The sequence below is a fragment of the Sceloporus occidentalis genome, unplaced genomic scaffold (assembly GCF_023333645.1).
Source record: "Sceloporus occidentalis isolate IW3139 unplaced genomic scaffold, rSceOcc1.0.p SCAF_2, whole genome shotgun sequence".
NCBI lineage: Eukaryota > Metazoa > Chordata > Lepidosauria > Squamata > Phrynosomatidae > Sceloporus > Sceloporus occidentalis.
The window spans coordinates 194,939,231-194,962,739 of NW_028316982.1; positions in this window are offsets into that span (position 1 = coordinate 194,939,231).

A 23,509-nucleotide genomic window follows, 5' to 3' on the forward strand; every position below is an offset into this window, starting at 1 on the left:
AATAAAATTGCTAATAAGCCTATTAGAATATGCTGACGGTGTGGAATCTGTTAGCTGGAAAATAGTGCCCACCCTTCAGTGCTTTTTTTTTTTTTTTTGCACAAAACATGCACAAAATTCAAGTGAAGCTAGATGTCTCTCCTGTACACGTACACATACTTCTGGACAAATGCAACCAGGTCATCCACTGCATACCACTGTTACTCCACATAGACCCAGTAGAAATACAATTAAATAGTCTTCCTCATTTCAGAGGATTGGAAGAAATGTGCTGATAGAGTTGGACTACCACTCTGGAGTCCAGGGTTTGAATCCCCCTGGGCCATGGAAATCTCCTGGGTGACCTTAAGCAAGTCACACTCTCTCAGCTCAGAGGATGGCAATGGCAAACACCCTCTGAAGAAGCTTGCCAAGAAAACCCCATGACATGCTTGCCTTAGGGTCTGTGTGTCTGTGAAACAGAGACAGGGAGGGAGGGAGGGAGAGAGATAGAGACTAGAGCATAGCTCTGCTGATGTTTGAATTCAAAGGCGATTCCCTTCAAAGTAGAGTTTTCCACTTCCCAGGTGTGTGTTACTGTATGTTTATTCTTCTTGCTTACTGAAAGACACTATTGGGACCGAACAGCCTTCAGAACCTGAGTAAATATACTCAGTAGCAAAAGCACTTCTTCCTTTGCTCTTGCCCTGACCATTCTCTCTTGTCCTCTTTTTAGAGCAGAAATGCAAACTTTCGCTTCTGAGCTTATTGAGTGCAAAGTACTTTGAAGTGTGTTTGTAGGTTGCAGTAAGCAACACCTGCCTGAGAGGCAGGAAGGAGAAACCAGGGAGTTATTCACATGATAAAAATAATCCAGGATGAATTCGGGATGAATCTTTGTTATTTACACACATCCCAAATGCACTATATTAAGTTGGGGGGCTGGGACTGGCAAAAAACCCACTTACCCCAGGATAGTCAATATCAGGCTTCCCCCCCAAGTTTTTACAAAAGAGTCGCATCATTGGCTGTATGAACAACGATGCAAATAGACCCAAATAGACTCAGGATAAAACTCTCCATTCCTTTAATGGGTTAAAATGTATTTGCATAATTGACAGCCCACATGATTGAGAAAGCGCCATCCTTTCCCCAATGGAACAGCTGTTGCTGCAGAGAAAAGAGAGATTAAAAGGGGGAGGGAAAAGGGGATGCAGACTCCCCCCCCCCCGTCTGACTGAGGGGTGCTGGTGGATTCGGGGGCAAGGGAAACGTGTCATCATATGTGAGCAACTGAACTCGCAGAGATGCAGAGCAATGTGGTTCCCAAAAAGACTTGGTTCCATGATATGAATAACAAACCTGGAATGTGTCAGTAAGGTTATTTGCATTATTCCAGTAAAAAAACCCGATGTGTGAATGAAGCTCAGGACCCTTTAAGGAATTCCTAGAGCTAGCCCTCACTGCCACGGCTGATCTGTGGCTATTGGAGGCAATGACCATCTTCAGTCCGGTCCACTCTGCACACTCCTTTCCCAATCTGTCTTCTTTCTTTTCTTTTTTAAAAATGTTTTATTATTTTTTAAACAAAACATTGAAAAACCATACAACTCATATCAAATAAAAAACATTCAGAACACATTCAACAATACACATATACATTCATTTAAAACACTTCTCTCCTCTAATGTAAAAAAAACTAACCTCAAAGTAAACTAAAATACCCCCTCAACACACCAGCCCCCAAACTTATCCCTCTTATATAAACATAAAAACCACTAACACAATAAACAATCTACACAAACCACTTAAACATAACTATCACAAACTAAAATGTATTTCCCTTTTTAAAAACTTCTTCTGATATTGAAGTTCAGACATGGAGAAGGTAAGAGCCAATGAAGTTTGCACAAAGGCTGGGAGTGGATAGGATCTGACATTGGATATCCACAGCCAAGGATGAATATCTCTTTCCATCCTTAGAGGAAGAAATCCAATCTATTATATGTAGGTCTCCCAGGGACAACAGGATTCCATTTTTATTATTTCATAATCTTTTCTCCCTAGCCCAAAATAAATGTGATTCAGTAAAATGACTTTCAGAAGTTATCACTGTAATTATTGCTTCCTTTGTTTTTAGCCACACATCTTAACTGTGGACTAACAACATTTAGCAATTCCTTAGCTATTCAAAAAGTTAATGAACTGGGAGTGAAAACCGGGCCTTCTGTTTAACTTGCAAAGCAGGGAGTCTCTGTGGTAATCAGAGGAAGGCAGTATATGTGCCTTTCTCCCTTCCATAAAGACAAGCTAATTGGAAAACAATCATTTTTGTAGTGGGAAAAAGCCTCTATCTATAATAGCCAGCGATATAATCCTCTTATATAACAGGTCGAATAATAACGTATAATCAAGGTGCTTAACTTCATTTGTAAAATTCCCCTCCATTAATGACATTTTAATTACATTATTAGATGTAGGTCTAGGGAACGTATGTCCAAACTACATGCCATTAATATTCCTAAAATAACCAAGAATAACAGAATGGAAGTTGTAAATAATATTTTATTGAACAGCTTAGCTAATCAGATGTCTTAAATGATATCTACTTGAGCATCACTGCTAGGTATACATAAATATTTTCAGTATTGTTCTAAATGACATGATGGGAGAATATTAACACAAGGAAATCATCAATACAGTTATTTTTATATTATGTTATTGCTGTTGTTGTGTGCCCTCAAGCTGTTTTTGACTTATAGTGACCCTGTCATGGAGTTTTCATGGCAAGGTTTATTTAGAGGTGGTTTGCTTTTGCCTTCCTATGAGGCTGAGAGTGTTACCCACTGCTAGATTGCTGAGATGGCACCCACAAATATATAATAATTTTAATAACTCAAATAAAAGTATACCTTGCCTGGAGCAATGTTCAGTCTGGGATCTTACCTTCTGTATATTGACTCCAAATCATACAGAACTCCAAAGTCAATTCCAAATAAGTTTTCTTAGTCCTATTAGTGAAATAACCAACACACACACACACACTCTCATACACACAAGAATTAACAAGCAAAGGTGGGAGAAATAGTGACTTTGAGGGTTGCTAAGAGGAGATACTACCTTTCTGGAAGAGTAGCTCCGATCTGGGGGCATCCAGGATGGAGATGGCTCAATAGCCCCAGTGGCAAGTGGGGGTGATTGGCTTATTGAGGAGTCTAGCAGAAGTTGGACAGAGGTTTTGTCTTGCTCTAAACTAGACCAAATTGTTAATTTAAAAACATCTACGTTTATGCTCAAAATCATGTCCCAAGACAGTATTCTTGGAATGAATAGATTACTTTATTGCTAAAGGGCTTTCCAGAGGAGAAGGATGGTTAGGATATGCAGTAACAACTGGACAATTGGTGTAAATGTTCTCAACAGTCTCCCAGTCTAGCTCACTAAACTGATTCTAATCTTGACCTTCTTCCAGGCTGGGCTATCCGATTCGACCTGGCAAAGCTGGTTTCATGTGCTGGGGAACATTTCTTTGGGCTACTTGCCTAAAACATCCCTTCTGATATTATCTTGATATCCAGGTCATAGAGAGGTGAATGAGGGCTGGTTCTTGGGTTACATCACCACCACCACCACCACCACCACCCGGAAATGGAAATTTGGTGCATTGTGGAGAATTTACAGGTTCCACGTTATACTGCCCAATATTTTGGTGCCAAACTAAAAAACATGCAGTGGTTAGGGGTTGGAGAGCATTGCCTCACAAAAGCATTTAACAATCAGGGTACAAGCAATGCCTATCCACCATACCACATATACCCATTCCATCATACACATACATACATCCATTCATATCAAAATAGTTACATGAAATGGTAATGGACACACAAAATCAATGCAGATTTCAAAGGCAATAAGTAAAACATATACATACAGTGGGACCTCAGTATCCGCAGACTTGCGATCCATGAATCTGAGTATACACAGATGGCAAGACCCTTGGTATACACCACCATTGTAAAGTCTTTCAGACTGTGCTCTGAACAGCAAAAAGGTCAGGATACTGAAGAAGAGGAAGAGTTCAGCGGTTAGGGTGCAAGTTGTAATAATTTTGGAACGTTGTCACTGACCTGTTGTGTAGTATGGTCCCTGGCAAGAGTTGACTTGCCCAAGGTCACCCTGTGGCTTTCCTGGGCTAAGTGGGGATTCAAACCATGGTCTCCAGAGTCATAGCCCAATGCTCAAACCACTTTCTTGTTGTGTGCCTTCAGGTCATTTCTGATTTACAGTGATCCTATCACAGGATAGTAAAATTCAAGCTTAAATGTGATTTTGCTGACTGGAATTAATTAACTCTCTGTTAGATTATCATCGGTGTCTTTCAATATTACTGTAAACCAATACAGTTTGCAAACATCTTGTTTGAACTTTCCCAAACTCTTGGATATCACTCTTCTGTGAACATAGCATTTAGCAGATACTACTTCCATATTTTCAAACACCAGGCTCCTCCAGACAGACTGCCCGATGGTCTTGGGAAATGTTAGGGCATTCTCACTTAGGATTTGAGCCTTGTAACAATTATTTCTACTCCTGCATCCATTTGTCCCCTGAGGCTTTGAACCTTGTTTGTTGATAGTTGTGGTGATTTTAGTGCTATTCCCAGTCTGCCTATTTTTGTTCAGCCTCTCTTTTCTTTCCCTTGAGGTGTGGTTGAGGGATGATGTGGGCATGATTTCCCAACATCCCCACTTCAATGAGCTCAATACCTCCTTCTGATGCTTATTCCCTAGCATGCACATTTCCTATCTGTAGTCTATGTGTTCATGCCTTATGCTTCCTTCTTACCTGCCTGCACCATCCATTAAATAAAAACCAGGAGCTGGGGCTGATTATCCCAGTTAGGGTGGTAAAACCCCAGGTAATAACAGCAATGTTCAACAAGCTATTCTGACACAATCTCAAACTTTAGCTACCTTGCTAAAAGTCCTGCCCTGATCTGAGGTATGGCAGGATGGAACTGGGAAGGTGGGACTGGTCCTCCCTCTCAGGGTGGTAAGTCCTATCTGTGAAGCACAAGGGAGGAGCCAGACCCAGCAGGAAGGATTGCCTCCACACACTTCAGGAAAATGGAACAACATTGATACTGACAGTGACGGTTATTTTCCATTCATTTCATTCCTTTGGGGACATGTTTATAGGAATTTCTTTGTTGTTGGAATAGGAATGCTCCAAAGGTTTTGATTTTCTGAAGTGGCCTTATGATTTCAAAGGCAAATTTCCTTCCTCCTTTATTTTTTTTAAACTTAGTACTGTAGTACAAAAGTAACATTTCACTGATGCACTGATGCTCTACAAGACTGTACTGTACCTCTGAGAATTTTTTTTAGTAAGGAGGAGAAGGGAAGGATAAAGGCAAACCTCAGTTAACAAGGCTTCTGACAAAGAAGCTCCTTTACACTAACTCAGCACTCCATTTTTTTTTTCATTGTCTAGTTGGAAGATTTGTGCTGATGTTGTTGTGGTTGTTGTTGTTATAATTATTATATTTATTTATAGCCTGCTTTCCACTCCCCCAAAAAATTGGAACTCAAAGCAGCTTACGATTTAAAATAACAATACAATTAAAACATTAAAAAGGGAGCATTAAAACAGAATTAAACCATTACAGTATTACAACACATCCCTCATTAAAAGACTAAAATGCTGTTTAAAAAGATAAAAACACTTAAAAGCAGTACACTTAAAACAGTACAATGCCCCCAGCTCATTTTAAAAAGACTTTCTGTTTTAAAAGCCTACCTGAATAAAAATGTTTTAGCCTGCCAACATAAGTACAACATGGAGTTCTTGGGAAGGGACTTCCAGAGTTTAGGGGCAGCCAACAAGAAGGACCTCTCTCATGTCCCCACCAACTGTGCTTGCGATGGTGATGGGACTGAGAGAAGATTCTCTCCTGATTATCTCAGAGCCCCAACTGGCTCATACAGGGAGATCTGCCAAATAGTCCTGACCTGAGCCATATAGGGTTTAGTAGGTCATAACCAGCACTTTGAATCATGCCTGGAAACAAACCATCAGCCAGAGGAGGTGTTTCAACACAAGCATTGTGCGATCTCTGTAACCTGTGGACCAGCTGAAGTTTCCAAACGCTCTTCAAAGGCAGCCCCAAGTAGAGCATGTTACAGTCATCCAAACAGGATGTAACTAAGGCATGTACAATTGTGGCCAGATCTGGCACCCCAAGGATTGTTAGGATTGCCACTGGGAGGATGGTGAAGGAGAGCTGGAGTTTTGGTGTTGGGTTGCAGCAGCATGTCTGCGGTAAACAATGAGAAATAATGGGATTGTGCTCTAGCTTACTATAGCTGTGTGCACCTGCCTACAATGGTCATGGTAAACAGCAGCTGCCTCCAGAATCCCTTACTGAGAAGGTATCAAAACAGAGAGCAAGGGGGGAACAGATAGGCTTTATCAGCTCTCCCTAAGCATGTTAAAGAAGGATAGACCTATATGTTTGGTCACCAACATTGAAATAATAAGAAAAGTGGAGGCTGATGAAAGGTGCTCTGTGGATGAACTGGAAATAGCCTACATGTAATGGAAATAACCTACATTTAATCCCAGGAATCACACTTGTATTAACTTGTAATGCCCAGGTTGGTGATTCATTCATGGTACATCCCATAAATGACATCCCCAATATTCAAAACGGAACTGTCTCCAAGCATCAAGTACAAGTGGCATAAAATGTCTTAGGCCCCATACTGACAGGCCAAAATAAAGCTGCTTCGGGTCACTTTGGAGGTATGCTGTTTAAATGTTGCATGCGTCCTAAGACTCCGGAAGCCTCGCTAAAGCCTTGATCCAGTCCTAAGGACTGGAGCACAGCTTTGGCACAGCTTCCAGACTCTTAGGATGCATGCATCATTTAAACAGCCTAACTGCAAAGTTACCTGAAGCAGCTTTATTTTGGCAGTCTGTATGGGGCCTTAGTTTCTAATGTTTGGGGAGAGCAGGCATTAGTGCAGATTTCATACTGTGGAAGGGGCTAAATATTAATATGGCAAGCACAGGTCTGAGGGGAATATCCTCCAAAACTAAATAACAACATCAACAGGGGAAGGTAGGGTTAAAGTGCACATCCATAACTGTTTCCGATCCCATTAATGATCAAGCATCCCCGCCAGTCTAATGTGAGGACTCTATCACATGGCGTTAAAACCCCGGCTTACCTTTCCTAAATTCAGTGCTACTTCGGGAAGCAGCCAGGTCCTATTACACAGAAATCACCACTGAATAGCTGCCTGGGTCCGTCCCAGATGCAGCCTGTGTCTTGCAAGCCGCTTCAGCAGCCATTTTTAGAAATCAGAACTTTCATTTTCGAAAAGGGGCCACCAAAGTGGCTTACAGGACCCAGGCTGCATCCCAAATGGACCTGGGCAGTGATTCAGCAGCAATTTCTGTGTGATAGGACCTGGCTGCCTCCCAAATTAGCACTCAATTTGGGAAAGGTAAGATGGGGTTTTAACCCCATGTGATAGGGTCCTGATTTTTAAAAACCCTGCACAGAGTTGTTCAGTACTAGGTGTACTTCTTCCTATTTTTTTTTTTTTTTTTTTTTTTTTTTACAGAAAGAGGAATAAGAAATAAAGCAATACATTTTGCTTTATCAGATTTTTCTGCACTTTGCTTGTGCCTTGAGTCCTTTTGACTACATACTGGATAAATTTTATGTCCCCCCTCTATTCTGAATCTCATTAACTGTAAACTTTAACTTTTAAAATGGTGCAATGCCATCCAATTTTGCTGGTTTGTGCTGGCAGTTGTCAGCAGTTTACTGACTTGTGAAAGTACTTTTTGCAAAACTGTTCTTGTAAGTAACTTTGGCTAGAATCAGCTGTTAGCTAGCGGCTGACCTAAACTGCAGTAATTCCACTGGAGCTTCACATTCTAATGATAACTTGTTTCAGAGAGAGTGCAACTATTATTACTTGAAATGTTGTTTTCTGCTATTAACGCTATGTTTTTGCCATATGCCTCACAATTTGCTGCCAGCTATTATATGTCAATAGAACCTGGAAATAAATCTTTTCCAATACAATGAAGTTAGCAAGACAAACTTGGAGCACAAGAAAACACCAGATTAAAAAAAAACCCTCAGTATTTCTGCAGTAGAAACATGAGTTGCCACTCTAATACTTAAGTGCTAAGGAGAGCGCACCCATATTTTAATATACCAAGGCTTTTCTTACATTGTTTTTACTTTTCCCATGTCTGTGACCACAGACCATAGAGAAGTTTCTAAGTTCTGGGAGAGGAGCTGGGTTTCAAAGCAGCAAAGAAACTAAGGATGTTGTCTACTTTTCAAGAATGCACCAGGTTATTTAATGTTGAAGTAATAAAGTTAGACGTAGACAATATACCTACATCTTCCCCAGCGTAGGTATATTGGAATACAAACCTGTTTAACCCCAGTCAGCATGGTCATTAGTATAAGCTATCATATTGGTATTGTTAAAATTAATTTATCACCGTCATATATTTATATCTACATTTTTTAAAAAATCTTTTAACATTTCCTGACTTCCAGCATGTATGAGAGTGTAAATGACTTAAGCTCTCATAACTTTTGGGATTTGTGTTTACTGTCATTAATGAATGAACATGTGCAGACAAAAACAGCTGTCTTCTTAATCTGATCAGATGTGAGGGCCTCTACTTCCTCTGTCCATTTCTGGGTTTCATTTCCACTGGAACTGAGATGCAAACCTTATTACTGGCTAGCATGTATGTTTAAATTTTAACATCTCTCCTACTTTCACTCCTGAGTCAATATATACAAATGAAACATCCCAGACTACAAGATATTTCAGCAAAATTATGTAAGGAGGTTAGGCTTGTTTGTCATTAGGTGAGCTGACTGAGAGCTGAGGAGCAGAAAATGGTGATGGAAGACAGAGCTGTGTGTTCCAATCACAGGAAGATTTCAGGGTCCAAGCCTGAAACCTAAGGATAACTCATGTGATATGTTTGAGGAAGTGTGCCCTGATCAGAAGGATGATGGCACAAAGGGTAATGTTATTAAGCATAATACATTAAGCATCATTCATAGCTGCACATAATATGTAATTCAAATTAAAAAAAAAACAGTCTAACTCATGACAAAAATATGTGTATGCACAATTTTCAAGGTAGCATTCTTGCCCCAAGATTCCTCCTCTGCATCCTGATCAATGGAGAAGGAGGTCCAGGCTCTGAGTTCTGCGAACCCCTAAGAGGAAGTGTGTTGCTATCCTTCATCTCAGATTTTTTAAAAAAAATTCAGCCAAACTAATGCAATGGAAAATGTCACTTCCAAATCCGAAAATCTAGTTAGAAAACATGTGTCATGACATCACCGTTTTTGCATTTTGTCCTCCCCTTCCTCCTCTCAGGTGGTAGCCGTAGCAAGGAAAACTATGACAGTGAGATAAAAGCGTAATACATGAGGTTCATTCAGCTAGAGATTGCTCTGGGATCATGGAGAAGTGGAAGATATGCCTCTTGTTTTTCAGTGGTCAACTTGAATTTGTCATAATACATAGTTTGAACTTCCGCACCATGTTTTACCCTTAATTTTTAGTTTGCTTTTCAGACGTTGGGCTCTGGAGGATCAAGGAAGAAAGGATAAAAGGGAAAAGGGTGGAGAAAAGGGAAAAAAAGAGACATAAGAGATTAATAAAGAAACATATTGTTTGCATCTAAATCTTACCTATAGTGTCCTCCTTATTAGATACAAGATACAAAACACTATGAAAACAGAACTCTGTTTTTAAATCAGAACTCATAAATCCTATTCCAAGTCATGACCTAAAGCCAGGATCTGTTCTAGATCCATTGTAGGACATTTTAGTGGCTGATCCAGGTGGTAGATAGAGCTGGACCCACACTGCTGGACAGCCCATTGCTTTGTAGGTAAATAGAGAACTGCTGCATAAGATAGTACTGTGTACTCCTTGATATGAACATTAAAAGTATGCCACCAAGAGTCAAAATTGCGATGACTCCAGTCTCTGAACAGAACAGATCTTTTGGAAAGATTCCAGGATTCCAACAAAACCAGAATCCTCTTACAAGCCCCTCCCCCCATAACATTGAGCAAGCCTTCTCCGTGTCTCTGTCCCCTATGCCACATTGGCTGCCACCAGAGATTGTAAGGGAATGCAGAACACAATAATGTCATGGCAGAGAGGTTGAGTGTTGCGACATGTTATGGAAATATGATCAGGGCTATATAGCAGAGGACTTGTCTAATTCATTCTGCTGCCTGAGGCAAAAGACAAGATGGTGACACACAGACCTCAAATCCTCATATAGAAGCCATCTGGATTGGCAGGACAATCTTTAGTTCTGGCAGTAAGACAGGTTCATCCATTTCACTGTACAGCAAAGACAGTAGGCTAATCCATGGGTATAGTGCAGGCCATGTGGCATGCATAGCTCTTTCTTCTAAACAGAGCCCCCCCCCCCCCAGAAATGTGGAAGGAGAACTAGATGTATGATTTTCATTGTCTCAGTAGAAAACGTGCTCACCAGTATAACTAGTCTGAGCTTTTACACTAGGTTTTACCCTGATAATTACAGCCTCTTTGCTAGGGGGTTGTATGCGGACACTGTCTCACTCTGCCTAATATTATAGGACAGCAATATGAAGACACAGCCCTTCATCTTTCATAACATCAGTCTTCTCTGCAGACCAAGATGAGATGGCCACAGACTGGTTGCCATATCTTTGGACCCATTTTGGCTTTCTGAACAATGGGCGCAGTAATGACTTCGGGCTCTTTCACACCGCAGAATTAAAGGGCTATGATCCAATTAAAATGCCATAGTTCCCTCTTATGGAATCCTGGATTTGCAGTTTAGGAAGGAATACTTAGATACACCCTTAGATATGCCCTTTATTGACATTTTTGGTACACCCTTAGATACACACTTTATTAATTCTCAGCCAGAGAACTCTAGTGCCTCACTAAACTACAGAACTGCAAAGGATGGAACCATGGTCATTAAAGTGGCATCATTGCACTATAATTGGGTAAAGTGAAAGGAACCTCTTTCCCAGACAACTGAATGAAAAGACATGGACTAAACCTGCAAGGAGGCTGGAGGCCCAAGGAGGCATCTCATCTGTCCAACACAAGGGCAGGCGATCTCTTTTAGTTCAAGGGTTAAATTTAATTTCAGAAAAGTTCTAGGGGGCTGCAATCTGGTAATAAGCAAGGCCAAAGAGAAAAAATTGGAACCAAAGTATCAATAAATCATGTGCTGCATGATTATAGCAATTTCATGCCACTTTAACTGCTCCTGCTGGTGGATTTCTAGCATTTGTAGTTTAGGAAACTCCTTAGAATTCCCTGCTAGAGAGTGCTAGTGTGATAGCTCTGCAAAATTGTGCACTAAAGCTATTGAGCTGGGAATTCTATGTACTTTATAAGAGTACAAATCCCAGAATTCCATCAGATGGAGCTGTAACAGTTGTGCAGAAAACAACTATAACTGTGCAGTGTGAATATACCCACACTTTAGCTTAAAGGTCTTATAGTCAGGGCCTAAGAAGTTTTTTAACCTTTTAAAAATAGAGGAAAGCCCATTCAAAAACTAGGAAATTGCCAAATAATGGTGTCATGGAAGGAGGGAATGGCCATAGAGATAGGGTTGCCATATCCCGCCTGGGGGCGGGACTTTCCCGGTTTGGGGCATGGCCACACGGTCCCGCCCTGGTTTGGCCCCGCCCCCGAGACCTCCCACCACCCCCCACCGACGCCAGGCAGGGAAAAGAGCCTCGCCTCAGCGAGGCTCGTTCCCTGCTTGGCCTCCTCCGCCGGCCAGGGAGGCAGCCTGGGAGGGCCAGGGGAAAGGGTCTCGCCTCGGCAAGGCCCTTTTCCCCTCCCTTGCCGCTTTCCCCGCCGGCCACGGAGGCTTCAAGGTAGGGACGAAGGGTCTCTCCCCGAGGGGAGACCCTTTCCTCTCTGCCTTGAAGCTTCCTCCGCTGGCCAGGGAGGCTTCAAGGCAGGGGAAAGAGCCTTTCTTCTTCTTTCTCCTCCTCCTCTTCTTCTGTCTCCTCTCCTCCTCCTCTTCTTCCTCCTCCTCCTCTTCTTCTCCACCTCTTCTTCTCCACCTCATCCTTCCCCTCTTCCTCCCCTTTTTCTTCCTCTTCTTCCTCCTCCTCCTTTACCCCTCCTCCTCCTCCTCTTCTTCCTCCTTTTCTTCTTCTCCGCTTCCTCCTCCTCTGCTTCTTCCACTCTTCCTCCTCTTCTGGTTTTTGGCCAGAAAGGGAAGCACATTTCTGCCATCTGTCTAGGAATAATGCCAAATGTCCTCCATTTTTATCATGCCTAAGAAACATGCATTTACATGAAATTTAAAAAAAAAAAACCATCAATTTTTGGGTGTCCTCCATTTTTAAAAATGTGTCCGCCATTTGAATATTTTGTCCTACATTTGTCCTACATTTGTTCCAGTTTGGAGGTCCTGACTTATGGCAACCCTACATAGAGAAGGTCAGATTTGGACCCAGCAGAGCCCCTGGAACAGTTTGTAATGTGGAGGGGCTCAATGTTGGCAGGTATTTGTTTGTTTTGTTTGCTTGTGTTATATGCTGCCTTTAACCCAGAGTGGGACCTAAAGTGGCTCACAGAAGGTTGTTCCGTGTAGGTTGGTTGTTATTGATTTAGTCTACTTGCAAGGGGAGGGAAAATATTTTCGCCAGCCATTATTGTTCAAAAAAATATGAGGAGTCATACAAGTACAGTATATATTTAGCAGTGTCCTCCATGCGTTCAGGGCAGCTGTCTTGCAAGTAAGTCTGCATACCATAAACTTCAGGCAAACTATGAAAATGCTGCATTATTATTTCTTAGCTCTTAATCATTTAGTATCCTTCTAATGGATAATGTCTGAGGAGGGTCAACTACACAGAGGTCTCAGTGATCCAAATTTACCAGATAATTTGGGAGGGGCTATCCCCAACCCCTCAGTCTAGCTCCTTTTCCTCTTCTATTCTGGGGTCTACGGACTCCAGGATGGCCAATTAGAGTTCTTTTACTTGATGTTGCCCACCCCTGCTGTAGTAGCTATGAAAGGCACTGGTTTGCCACTTAGTCCCATCTATCTATCTATCTATCTATCTATCTATCTATCTATCTATCTATCTATCATCTCAGGAAACAGTGGAAGGTGGAAGTATCAAGAATCATGTGGTGCTTTCTTAAAGTACTCACAGGTTGCTACAAAATTCACTTTTCTTACCCTCTCAAAGTTGCAATCCTCTTACCCTGACATAAATTACCAAAGCACATCTTTGTGATCTTAGTCTGCAAAACCTGAGCACCCAGGTAAAAATTTACTATAATCAATGAGCTTGGATACCATGGCTAGAATCCTGTTGGGCAGTTACAAATGTGTAACCTAGATGTACACACTGAACAGCCATTTGATGGATGAAGGTCTGTAGATTAGGATGCACTGGCTGACGGTCCTATCCTCACCTCTTTGTATGAATAATCTCAAGTGCAAGAGGGAATTGTGACAGGGTTCTGCTTCTGTTCCACACACTAGAGATTGCTCATGGGAAGGGTGGGAACATCAGTCAGCTGCTTCCTGAGTGACAGGGGAACAGACACACACACAGACACACACACACACACACACACATTGATCGTAGTGGCTGCTGGCTGGTAAATGGGTATTGAAGGGATTGGGATGAGACTCACTGCGTAGCACTGTAACTATAGTGATTATGGATTCATAACTCCCCAACAGGATTTGGGTGCACTATCTCAACTTCGGTGGTTCCTCAACTGCAGAAATAAAAATGTCTTGAACCAATCTCATATGGTTGTTCTGAGAGTAGGTAACCTAAAACTTACCATGCATTTTTTTTAAAAAGGATTGTGTTTAAAAAAAATGGTGACTCAGATTTTGATTTGCATCCAGAATAAAAAACTTGTTTGCCAAGAATCAAGCCAATAAGCTTTCAAGCTGCTGAGATATTAAATGCACCAAACAGAATGCATAATAGAAATGCTGGCAGGCTTTTAATTATTAGTGGATGTGTGGGGCACTAATATAATTTCAGAAGGAAAGTTCTGCCTTGCCATGCTTTTTTACTAATAAACTGATGCAGACTTCATGGATGAAATGTCCTTTCCTGTCCTTCTCCCCTCTCCCTCTCCTTCCCTCCCCCACATTTTGATTTAACTAAGAACAAAAAGAGAGCCCACCCCTGCCGTGTCACTCTGTCTATTAATAAGCTTTAAAAAGCAAGATGCTGTGCAAATTGTGGATTTAATACAATTCTTACTTAAGTCTGTGGTTGTTTCCTATTGACTATAGAGTGTGAGCTGGATTGCATTTACGTTTTTGTTTTTTTCTAAAACAATTGGAGGGGATTATTGATTCTGCAGTCACCCAGTCTTCCTCCTTTGTGTACTGGTAGGAGGATTCCTCATTAGGAAGAGCAAGGCTGAAGCAGTGCTTCAGGCTTCCTTACAGCACTGCCTTTGATAGAGCCGGCTGCTGTCCCAACAGAGGATCTTTCTGAGCAGGGCGCAGATGTTCCCATTTTCCAGGGCCAGATGCTCAAGAGACAGATACCAGGCACAATATAGCCCTCACCCCAGAAATGAGACTGTGGAACATTCCCAATGCTTCTCATTTTTGAGTGACATGAACGAGATCAGAAACTGGGTCTCTTTGTTTCGTAAGGGTGATGATGATGAGGAAGATAATTGCTTGGGATAATTTCTGCCATTCATTTGTTTTTATGCAGGATACGCTCAACAGCTGAAGTTAAATAGGATCTGCAAAATGGCTGACCCCATCATCTCTGGGGCACTGAAAACAAGAAGCTTGTCAAAGGCATGTATTTAATTGGACTCCTGGCTGGCAGATTGACATGTCAACACTTGCTCCCGGCAGCTATTCCTTTGCAGGAAATGCTCTGCCTCCATTTGCTATTCTATTATATCTTTATGTCCCATGTTACTGACTTGCTGCTGCCTCTTGAAGGCTAATGAAATTGTTCCCAAGTTCTAGTACACCCCATGCACCCATTCTTTTAATCAATGCAGTATGGTTGCTTTAAAAAATGAAGAAGAAAAAGAAAAATATTGTACCATTGAATCCAACTTGCTGTTCACACTGCCCATTCTTTTTAATTAATGGTACCCGCATGGAGCATTGGTGTTCACGCTCAATTCACACAACTGAAAGCATTGTGATGGCAAACCTCTGGTCAGGACATTGGTGCAGGAATGCTACCCACACTCTCTCAGGCAGTACAGTACTATAGTGGCATAGAGCATTTCCTTCACTGACCTGAAAATAATAGGAAGATGTGGAAACATGTCTAAGAGTAAGGGATACCATTTGTATCAAGAATGTGGAAAGTGTGGCCCTTCAAAGGTTGGATTACAACATCCATGGTCCCTCACAATAGATTCTATGCTAGCTAGGGATGATGAGAGTGGCAGTCTAATAACAATTGGAGAACAGGCCACACATTCCACATTCCTGATTTACATGCTGCAAAGAAGGAAACATATTCCTAATGAGTGTAAGATATTACTTGCTTCTGAACTAGTCAGTCCTGACTAGAGTAAAGTTATTCCATCAGCTGGATTTACCAATGTGTGGACTCACAATTCAACAGCAGATTGAATGAGCCTACTTTAGTTAAGGCTCACCAAAACTGGAGTCCAGCACAATAATGAAGACTAGCAATGGTGGCAGCCATCAGTTCTGCAAAATTTTTGTTGTTGTGCACCTTCATGTTGTTTCCAACTTATGGCTACCCTGAAGCAAACCTATCACAGGGTTTTCTTTGCAATAAGTATTCAGAGGTTTTTTCCCTTATGTCTTCTCCTGAGGCCAAGAGAGTATGACTTGCCCAAAATCACCTAGTGGGTTTCCATGACTGAGTGAGTATTCTAACCTTGGTCTCCAGAGCCCTAGTCTAACACTCAAACTGCTTCACCATGCTGGCTCCAGTGCAACACCATTTAGGTCTATACTAATGGAAAGGAACACATCATGTCCATCACAGTTGCTCAGTTATAGCTTTTCCCATGGTTGTGCGGCACCATTTTTCCCCACAGCTTTGTTTAAACAATGGTAACATGCAAGCAGAATGTTTTGGCTGTTTAAATTAATGAAACAAATACATAAGTGTTCATGTTGTAGGTAGTCATCTACTTTCTAGTGATGATCAAGAGGCAGCATCTGCTGCAGTTATTCTAAGATAGCTGCTGTTTTCATGGACAGATTCTAAACCCAAGTGTATAATATTACAGATAAGCAGAGTTCCAGTTATTCATACCTAAAAAGGGAACATCCCTATCAGCACATTACAACAGTTTAACCACAGTTTTTCAACAATAATTAAATACTTAAACTTATTCCATGGGCAAAATATATGTATTTCATAGCACATTGTAAGTACGATTAGCACTATTATTATATAGTAGCATATAGTTCATGTGCCAACAGCATACAGTTCATAAACGTTTAAGCCTTCTGGACATGGATTTTTATCATATATTGACACCCAAGGCAAGGACACAGGAAATTGAGCAAAATTAATAAATGAGTGGCAGTGATATGCATTTGGACCATCATCTGCATTTGATTTCAAGCTTCTTTTTTTAAAGCAGATTTCTAGTGCTTGTAGTAGCAGAGCTGTGGAGCAAAATGTGTAGTCAATATTCTTTCCAATTGTTTTGTGAGAAACAAGCCTGTCCCTGCTTTCCTGTCTATATAGCAAATGAATGATGTTGTAAACCTAGGATTGACATTTGTGATCCATTTTCTCTCGGTTCCAATTTCCAGTCACTAGGTCAGTGTTACCATGGTGGAGGACAGTTTAGCTTTTGAAGTAAAGTCTAGCTAAACTGCATAGGAAACAATGGGACCGCTAGAATCAACAAACGATGCACCTAAGTAGAATAAAACCTGCATTACAATTAGTATTTAAGCTTGAATGGGGTGGGAATTGTTTGTCCCAAAATATTATTTAAAAACAAATCAAAACAGTATTTTGAAAAAAAAAACAGTTTTAAAACATGCACATACAATTAAAACAGTCCAAATGCTAAAAATGATTTTAGGAACAGAAGACCAAAGACCAACAGTCCTATCCAGAGTAAGATCAATACCCTAACGTCTGTTACTGATTGTTGATGAACACCTAGTTGCCTCTGCTCTAGTTATTGTTAATAATTGTTAATAATTTAACAATTTAATTATTAATTGTTGTTTTAATAATTGATAATTTAATTGTATTTTATTATTACTGACGGGAGGGGTAGGGGGTAGGTTATAATGTTATTATATGGCATTGAATTAATATTGTATTTTATTGGTTTATTTTACTATAAGCCACTTCGATTGTTCGAAGGAGTGGGAATTATTATTATTATTATTATTATTATTCAAAACAGGTTTTGGCTGCCTACAGATAGGTCTTGGCTACCTACCAAAGTTCAAAAGAGATACAGCTAGTCTTTCTTCCCTTAGAAGCAAATGCCACAGCCAAGATCCTGCTACTAAGAAATATGGTATAAAGGCATATAGTGCAAAAGGAGGGCATATACATCAAAAAAATAATTTTTATCTGTGATAAATATATGGCATGTATACACGCAATGGCATTCATTTCAAAATGGAAAAGAAAGGACAAAGTAGTCTTGTGGTACTTTTCTGACTAGCTAATATATTTCATTTTAGATTAGTTAGTAGGATCATACATACAGGTGCATTTTGAAATCTTTGTTGTTGAATCAAATTTTAAAAATTTATCCCACTTTTAAAACTCAGTGGGCCGTGGGCTGAAAAAAGGAGAAGAAAACACAAGCTGGAGGCCTTTAAAGAGAATATGAATTCTTATTTAATATTGAAAACCAACTGCACAGTGATTAAAGGCCAGGTATGGGTCGTAGGGGATTTTCTTAAACTTCCTGTGACATTTATTTTTTGGTAAAATATCAATATTTAATGTCATGCTGATTAGCTTCACTCTAGTTGCTAAGCAATGCAATGTATTTGAATGGGACGGAGGAATACATTCATATAAGCTTTTGTATAAACACTGCCACACCTTTCTCATCAGGTATGCAACTCAAAGTCTGTCACATCAGTTCCTGTGATGCAACATATTTACTCCAAGAGATGATTTGCTGAAAAAGCTACGAAAGATGTTTCTCTGATGTCTATGATCGCAGACAGAACAGTTCCCAAAGTCTAGCAGAACAATACCAACAAAGGTTTGTTTCTATTTCAAACAACCTATAACCCATACAGTTCTGGTGGAAAACATTAATAAAACCCAGAAGGGACAAAGAAAATCCAAATATTGAAATTTTCAGAATTCTTATGTGATGAAATATTAAAATGCTTAAAAATAAGTATTTTTAAAATATTTGACAAGGATATGGAAGTATTCTGCAAATGCTCCTTTATATTAGCTAATCCTCCAGGTCAACCAAACATACATATTCTTAATTCTTTTTTTCCTTTCTAGTCTTCTTTTTTCTTTATTTTTAGAATAACCAGTGTAGAGTGTGGAAGGGCTATCCAAGCATATGAATAGACATAAGGGGTGGCATGGGTTTCAGAGTTATACTGCTTGTACTAACCAGAGGTTTTCCACCAAAGATTGGAATGAAAATGCTAATACTGTACAAGTTTCAGTTGGTAAGTTTTTATAACTAAAAACATTGTGGCAGGTGGAGCCAAGGCAGCAAGCCGCAAAGCTGTGAAAAGCAAAGAACAAGAGAGAGAGGCAAGCACAAAGAGGATGCCTGCAATACACTGTCTATGTGTTATGTTGAAGGAGAGAGTAAAGGAGGTGGATGTGGGCAAGTAGATTTGAGTGAGAGAGAAGGAAAAGAGACAGATAGGCACATGGAGAAAGAAGGAAAGAAAAAAGATCAAATGCACAGTGATGGTTGGATGTGGGGGGAAAAAAAGAAAACGGAGAAAAACAAATACAATTTTATGCCTCAGCAAAACCAGCCGGAGCAACATCTAAGACCCAGTATGGCATAGTGGTTTAAGTGTTGGACTATGACTCTGGAGACCAGGGTTTGATTCCCAGCTTGGCCATAAAACCCACTGGGTGTCCTTGGGCATGTCACATACTCTCAGCCTCAGGGAAAAGCAATGGCAAATTGCCAAATCTTGCCAAGAAAAACCCATAATAGGGTCACCTAAAGTCAGAAATTACTTGAAGCAACACAACAACAAAACCTGGGTTCCTATTTCTCAAGGTCTGAATCCTTGCAGAACTCTAACATGACACAGTGAAGGATCAGGCAAAGACTAAGCTCTGTTATGTGCACATGGTCACCTCCTCTGGAGAAAGTGAAGTCTATGTAGGAGAAAGGCAATATTGGGCCCATTCCCATTTACCTTTTAAATCACTGCTGAACCAAATCATGGATTCGGTTGCAGCAGCAAGCATGGCTGCCACTATGTTTGTGTCAGGTCAGGCCTGCGGGGGGACAGCTGCAAGAGCCCTGCAAGGGACCTGGCCTTCCGTACTGTCAGCAGCCTCCTTCCCGCACATAGCCCAGCCTTCTTCTCCTTTCCTGCCTCAGGCCTACCTTAGAAAGAGGCAGGAAGGCCTGCTGGAGGATCAGGGCTGGATCTGCTGCCAGTCGCGGTCGGTTTGCCTCCGTCCTTCCCGTGGCGGCAACAGTGGTGGCTGTTGGGGCTCATTGGATGTGCCTTGTTGAGAATAAATCGATTCGGCCCAAAAAGGTATGGGAAAACCCAGCTCCTTTTTGGCACAGGTTAAACGGGGGAAAACTATGCCCTACCTTAGGAATTGATTCCAAATTGATTCGAAACCATAGTGGTTTAAACCGGATTGTGATTCGACACGATCTGGTTTAAACCATAGTGGGAATGCACCCTTCGTTTTTTCTCCATTTTCCTTTTGCTATTTCCCCAACATGTTCATGGACCAGGTGTCAAAAATATCACAGTACACTGTTATAGCACTATTATTCCACTTTAACTGCCATGGCTGCCTCCTTTGGAATCGTGGGATTTGCAGTTTGTGAGGGGCATTTAGAATTCAAAGGACTTTATCACACGGTGACCTATGTGCTTCCATCCCGAAAGTGGTTAAAATGTTGGCATCCCAGAAAAGCAAACCAATTTGCTAATGCTTATGACACAGAGCACAACAAGGGGAAGAAAGCGGGTCGACAGCATATTTGGGTTTCAGACGGATGAAGACAAATCCCCACTGCTAGCTTGCAAATAACTTTTTTGCACATGCTCCAAACTGTCATTTCCACAAGTGCACACACACTCACACACACGTTCCAGAGAGGGAAGGGAAACCAGGGAGGAAAATCATCTCTGCCCCAGAAGCTGTTTTAGGGGAAGGAAGGCTGAGGTTTCCCTTTGCAAACTCCCATAAAACCACAAATACACACACGCACTAGAGAGAAAGAAGAGGTGGCTGCTCCATAAACCTGCCTGATTCCAGCAAAGGCTGAAACTCCCAGATGCCCTCCTTTTCCAGGACATGTCCTTCATTTCTCCCTCCTGCACAGGAGGAATTCCAAAACGTCCTCTCCCTCTGCCTTCTCTCACCAGCTGTTCCCTGCTGCAGGAAGGGGAGAGCAGCCTCACAAGGGAAAGAGGGGTGTGTGTTGTGTTTGTGTATCCCTTTAAGAACAAGTCTTTCTTCCTCTCCTTGGCACAGTAAGGAACCCTGGGAAATGTGGGAACAGGGAGGATCGGGGACTTGGTTTTCAGACAGCTGCTATTATATGAAGAGAGTGAATTAGCAAATGAAATGGAAATGCAAATATGGTAGATTTGCAAAAATGCTTATTTCCTGATTCACCTCACTTTCTGTCTAGAATCTGACCAGTTTGTGTACAGCATCATCTGAAAAGCGACTACGAAATTGTCCCTAATGCCCTGGATTACCCTGCATTGTGACCAGTTTAACCTTCCAATTTTCCCTGTGTGAACAAGTCCTCAGATAGAGTGCTCTTAAGCCACACTAAACTACAAACCCTAGAATTCCACATGAAGCAGCCAAAGGGGTTATAATATAATAATAGTGCCATAACAGTGTATTGTGATTTTGACCAGACATGCAGAATTGCTCTTAGGAAACAGGACACCAGAAACTATATCAACAGCAAAAGAAGAATGCTACAGTTCCTCATAAATAAATATTCCCCCAAAAAGCAAACAAACCCAATTTGGAAGTTTTAAAAAGAAAAGTATTTTTCCTAAAGAACACAGCTGTAACTAAATTCATCTGGAAGGAGAAAAGGTCTAGGGACATATCAGGTTTTCAGTTCTTTTCGTTTTGATTTTAATTGCACATTCCCAGTGTTTGCATCAAAATTCTTTCTTGAAATATTGTGGGTTTCCTTCTCTCCCCCTTCTCTTGTGTTCTTCCTCATCCCAACATTTCAACTGATTTTCACCAATTTCCATTCAGCTTTCTTTTTTATTATTAGGAGTTATAGAAGTTTATCACACAGAGGTTTTTGCAGCATTTTGCAGCTCAGTTCTGGGGTGACTGCATGTCCAACAATGCGAATTCACACGATAATGTGATGTGTTATCACACGCAATTCCTTTCTATGGGGGCTCCTTCCGTGGCGCTTCCGCAGTGATTTCAAAGTAACTCCTCATTTTGATGAATTCGGAAAAAAGTTAATTCACAGAATTTGCTTCCAAGCTCACTTCGATTTCACTCTGAATTGGTCTGGTGTGGAATGCAATTTTGCTTCTGCTCTGGTACACCACCGCAAACCCCCCGGGTTGCAAATTTCCCATGATGCGGCTCTGCAATTTCCCCCGATTTCCTTTTGGTGGTCCTTTCACTTTCAGGACAACTTTCAGGGCAACTCATTTTTTGGGAATATATATATGTGTGTGTATGTGCATCAATGTGAATATACAGATATGTCTGTCTGTCTATCTATCTATCTATGTCTGTGTTGAAATTGCTGAAATGGAAGGGAAAATAAAAAAGGGGGATGAAGAAGACACAGAAATATTCACGAGGCAAATATTCACGCAATCACGCAAGAAACGTACAAGGTCACGATGCGTTCAGACCCCCACTGAGCATGCGGAAGGGTGCCGATTTGAATCATTGAATCCCCTTGGTGTGGTAATACAATGTGCACTCACTTGGCTTTGTTTGAATCCACATCACGTGACTTGCCTTGGATTTGATTCCCCCTCGATTCGGAAAGGCAACAGAAGGGCAACCAGGTGTGATAAAACATTCACATTATAAAATGAATCCACATAGCTGAACCAGGCGTCACCCTGGATCTGAGCTGCAAAAACCTCCACATGATAAACACCATAGTCAAATACTAAAGTGCTTTAGAAGTATTAGACTAGTTAAACATTAGGTTTATTTTATTTTGGTTCAAACGTTCCTTTTTCCCTTGCTTGAGCTCTCTTGAATCTATGTATAGTCAGCCTTCCACATTTCTGGCTTTGATTTTTGTGGATTTGATTACTCATGGATGTGATTAATATGTTCTCTTTAGGAATTTGTAGGTCCTCCAATACAACTCTGTGGTCAACATCTGCCCAAACTCACTCTGGAGATCCTAGAGATTCCTAGGAAGAACACTTCTCTAGGCAATTGTGGGTCCTTCGGTGCAGTCCTATGGCAAACTTTTATTTTAGATTGTAAGCCTGAGCGTAGGGAACTGCCTGATTTACCACTTGTAAGCTGCTCTGAGAGCCTTTGCGGCTGAAGAGCAGGGTATAAATACTCCAAATAAATAAATGCTAAGCAGAAAATGTGGATGTGATATAGGATTAAACATTCCTGGTTGGTTATTTTTTAGCCATCAATAGATATTTTTTAGTTATAAGAGTTACCATCCATATAACAAAGAATGTGTTTTGGTGTTTTGAATGTGCCGGGAATGTCAAGTAACTCATCTAATGGCTTAAAAGCCATACTACAGGCAAGAAGGCTGCAAGAAATAAAATCTGTCAATATGCAACACTCCAATAAAACCAGTAACTTACATACATGATAGATAGATACCTAAAATTATTGTTCCACCTTGGCGGAGGAGCTTACCTTTGTGTACACAGCCATACTTATTTGCTTTTTTGGCGCATACTGAGCTAAAGAAGTTGTAGCATAAGCTTTTATAGACTTGGTCTACTGCATCTAGCATCCTCAGATGCGCCTGGTAGTACTTGGTTATTAGAATAATGATGAGGAAATGTGAAGAAGGATTTAGAGAAGACCTGTCCTGTTCCACAGATTAAAGAGAGCCTGCTAGACTGTGAGACTGAGGCCTCAAGGCTTAAACACCAGTGAGATTTTATAACTGAAAAGGGTTCTGAGATCATCACACTTTATTAATTGAAAAATAAATAAAAATAAAATCCCCATCATAATGAGAGCTTGTAATGTGCATGTATGTGATTTAAAATTTAGAGGGAGAAGGTTGAATTCAACTTAATGTGA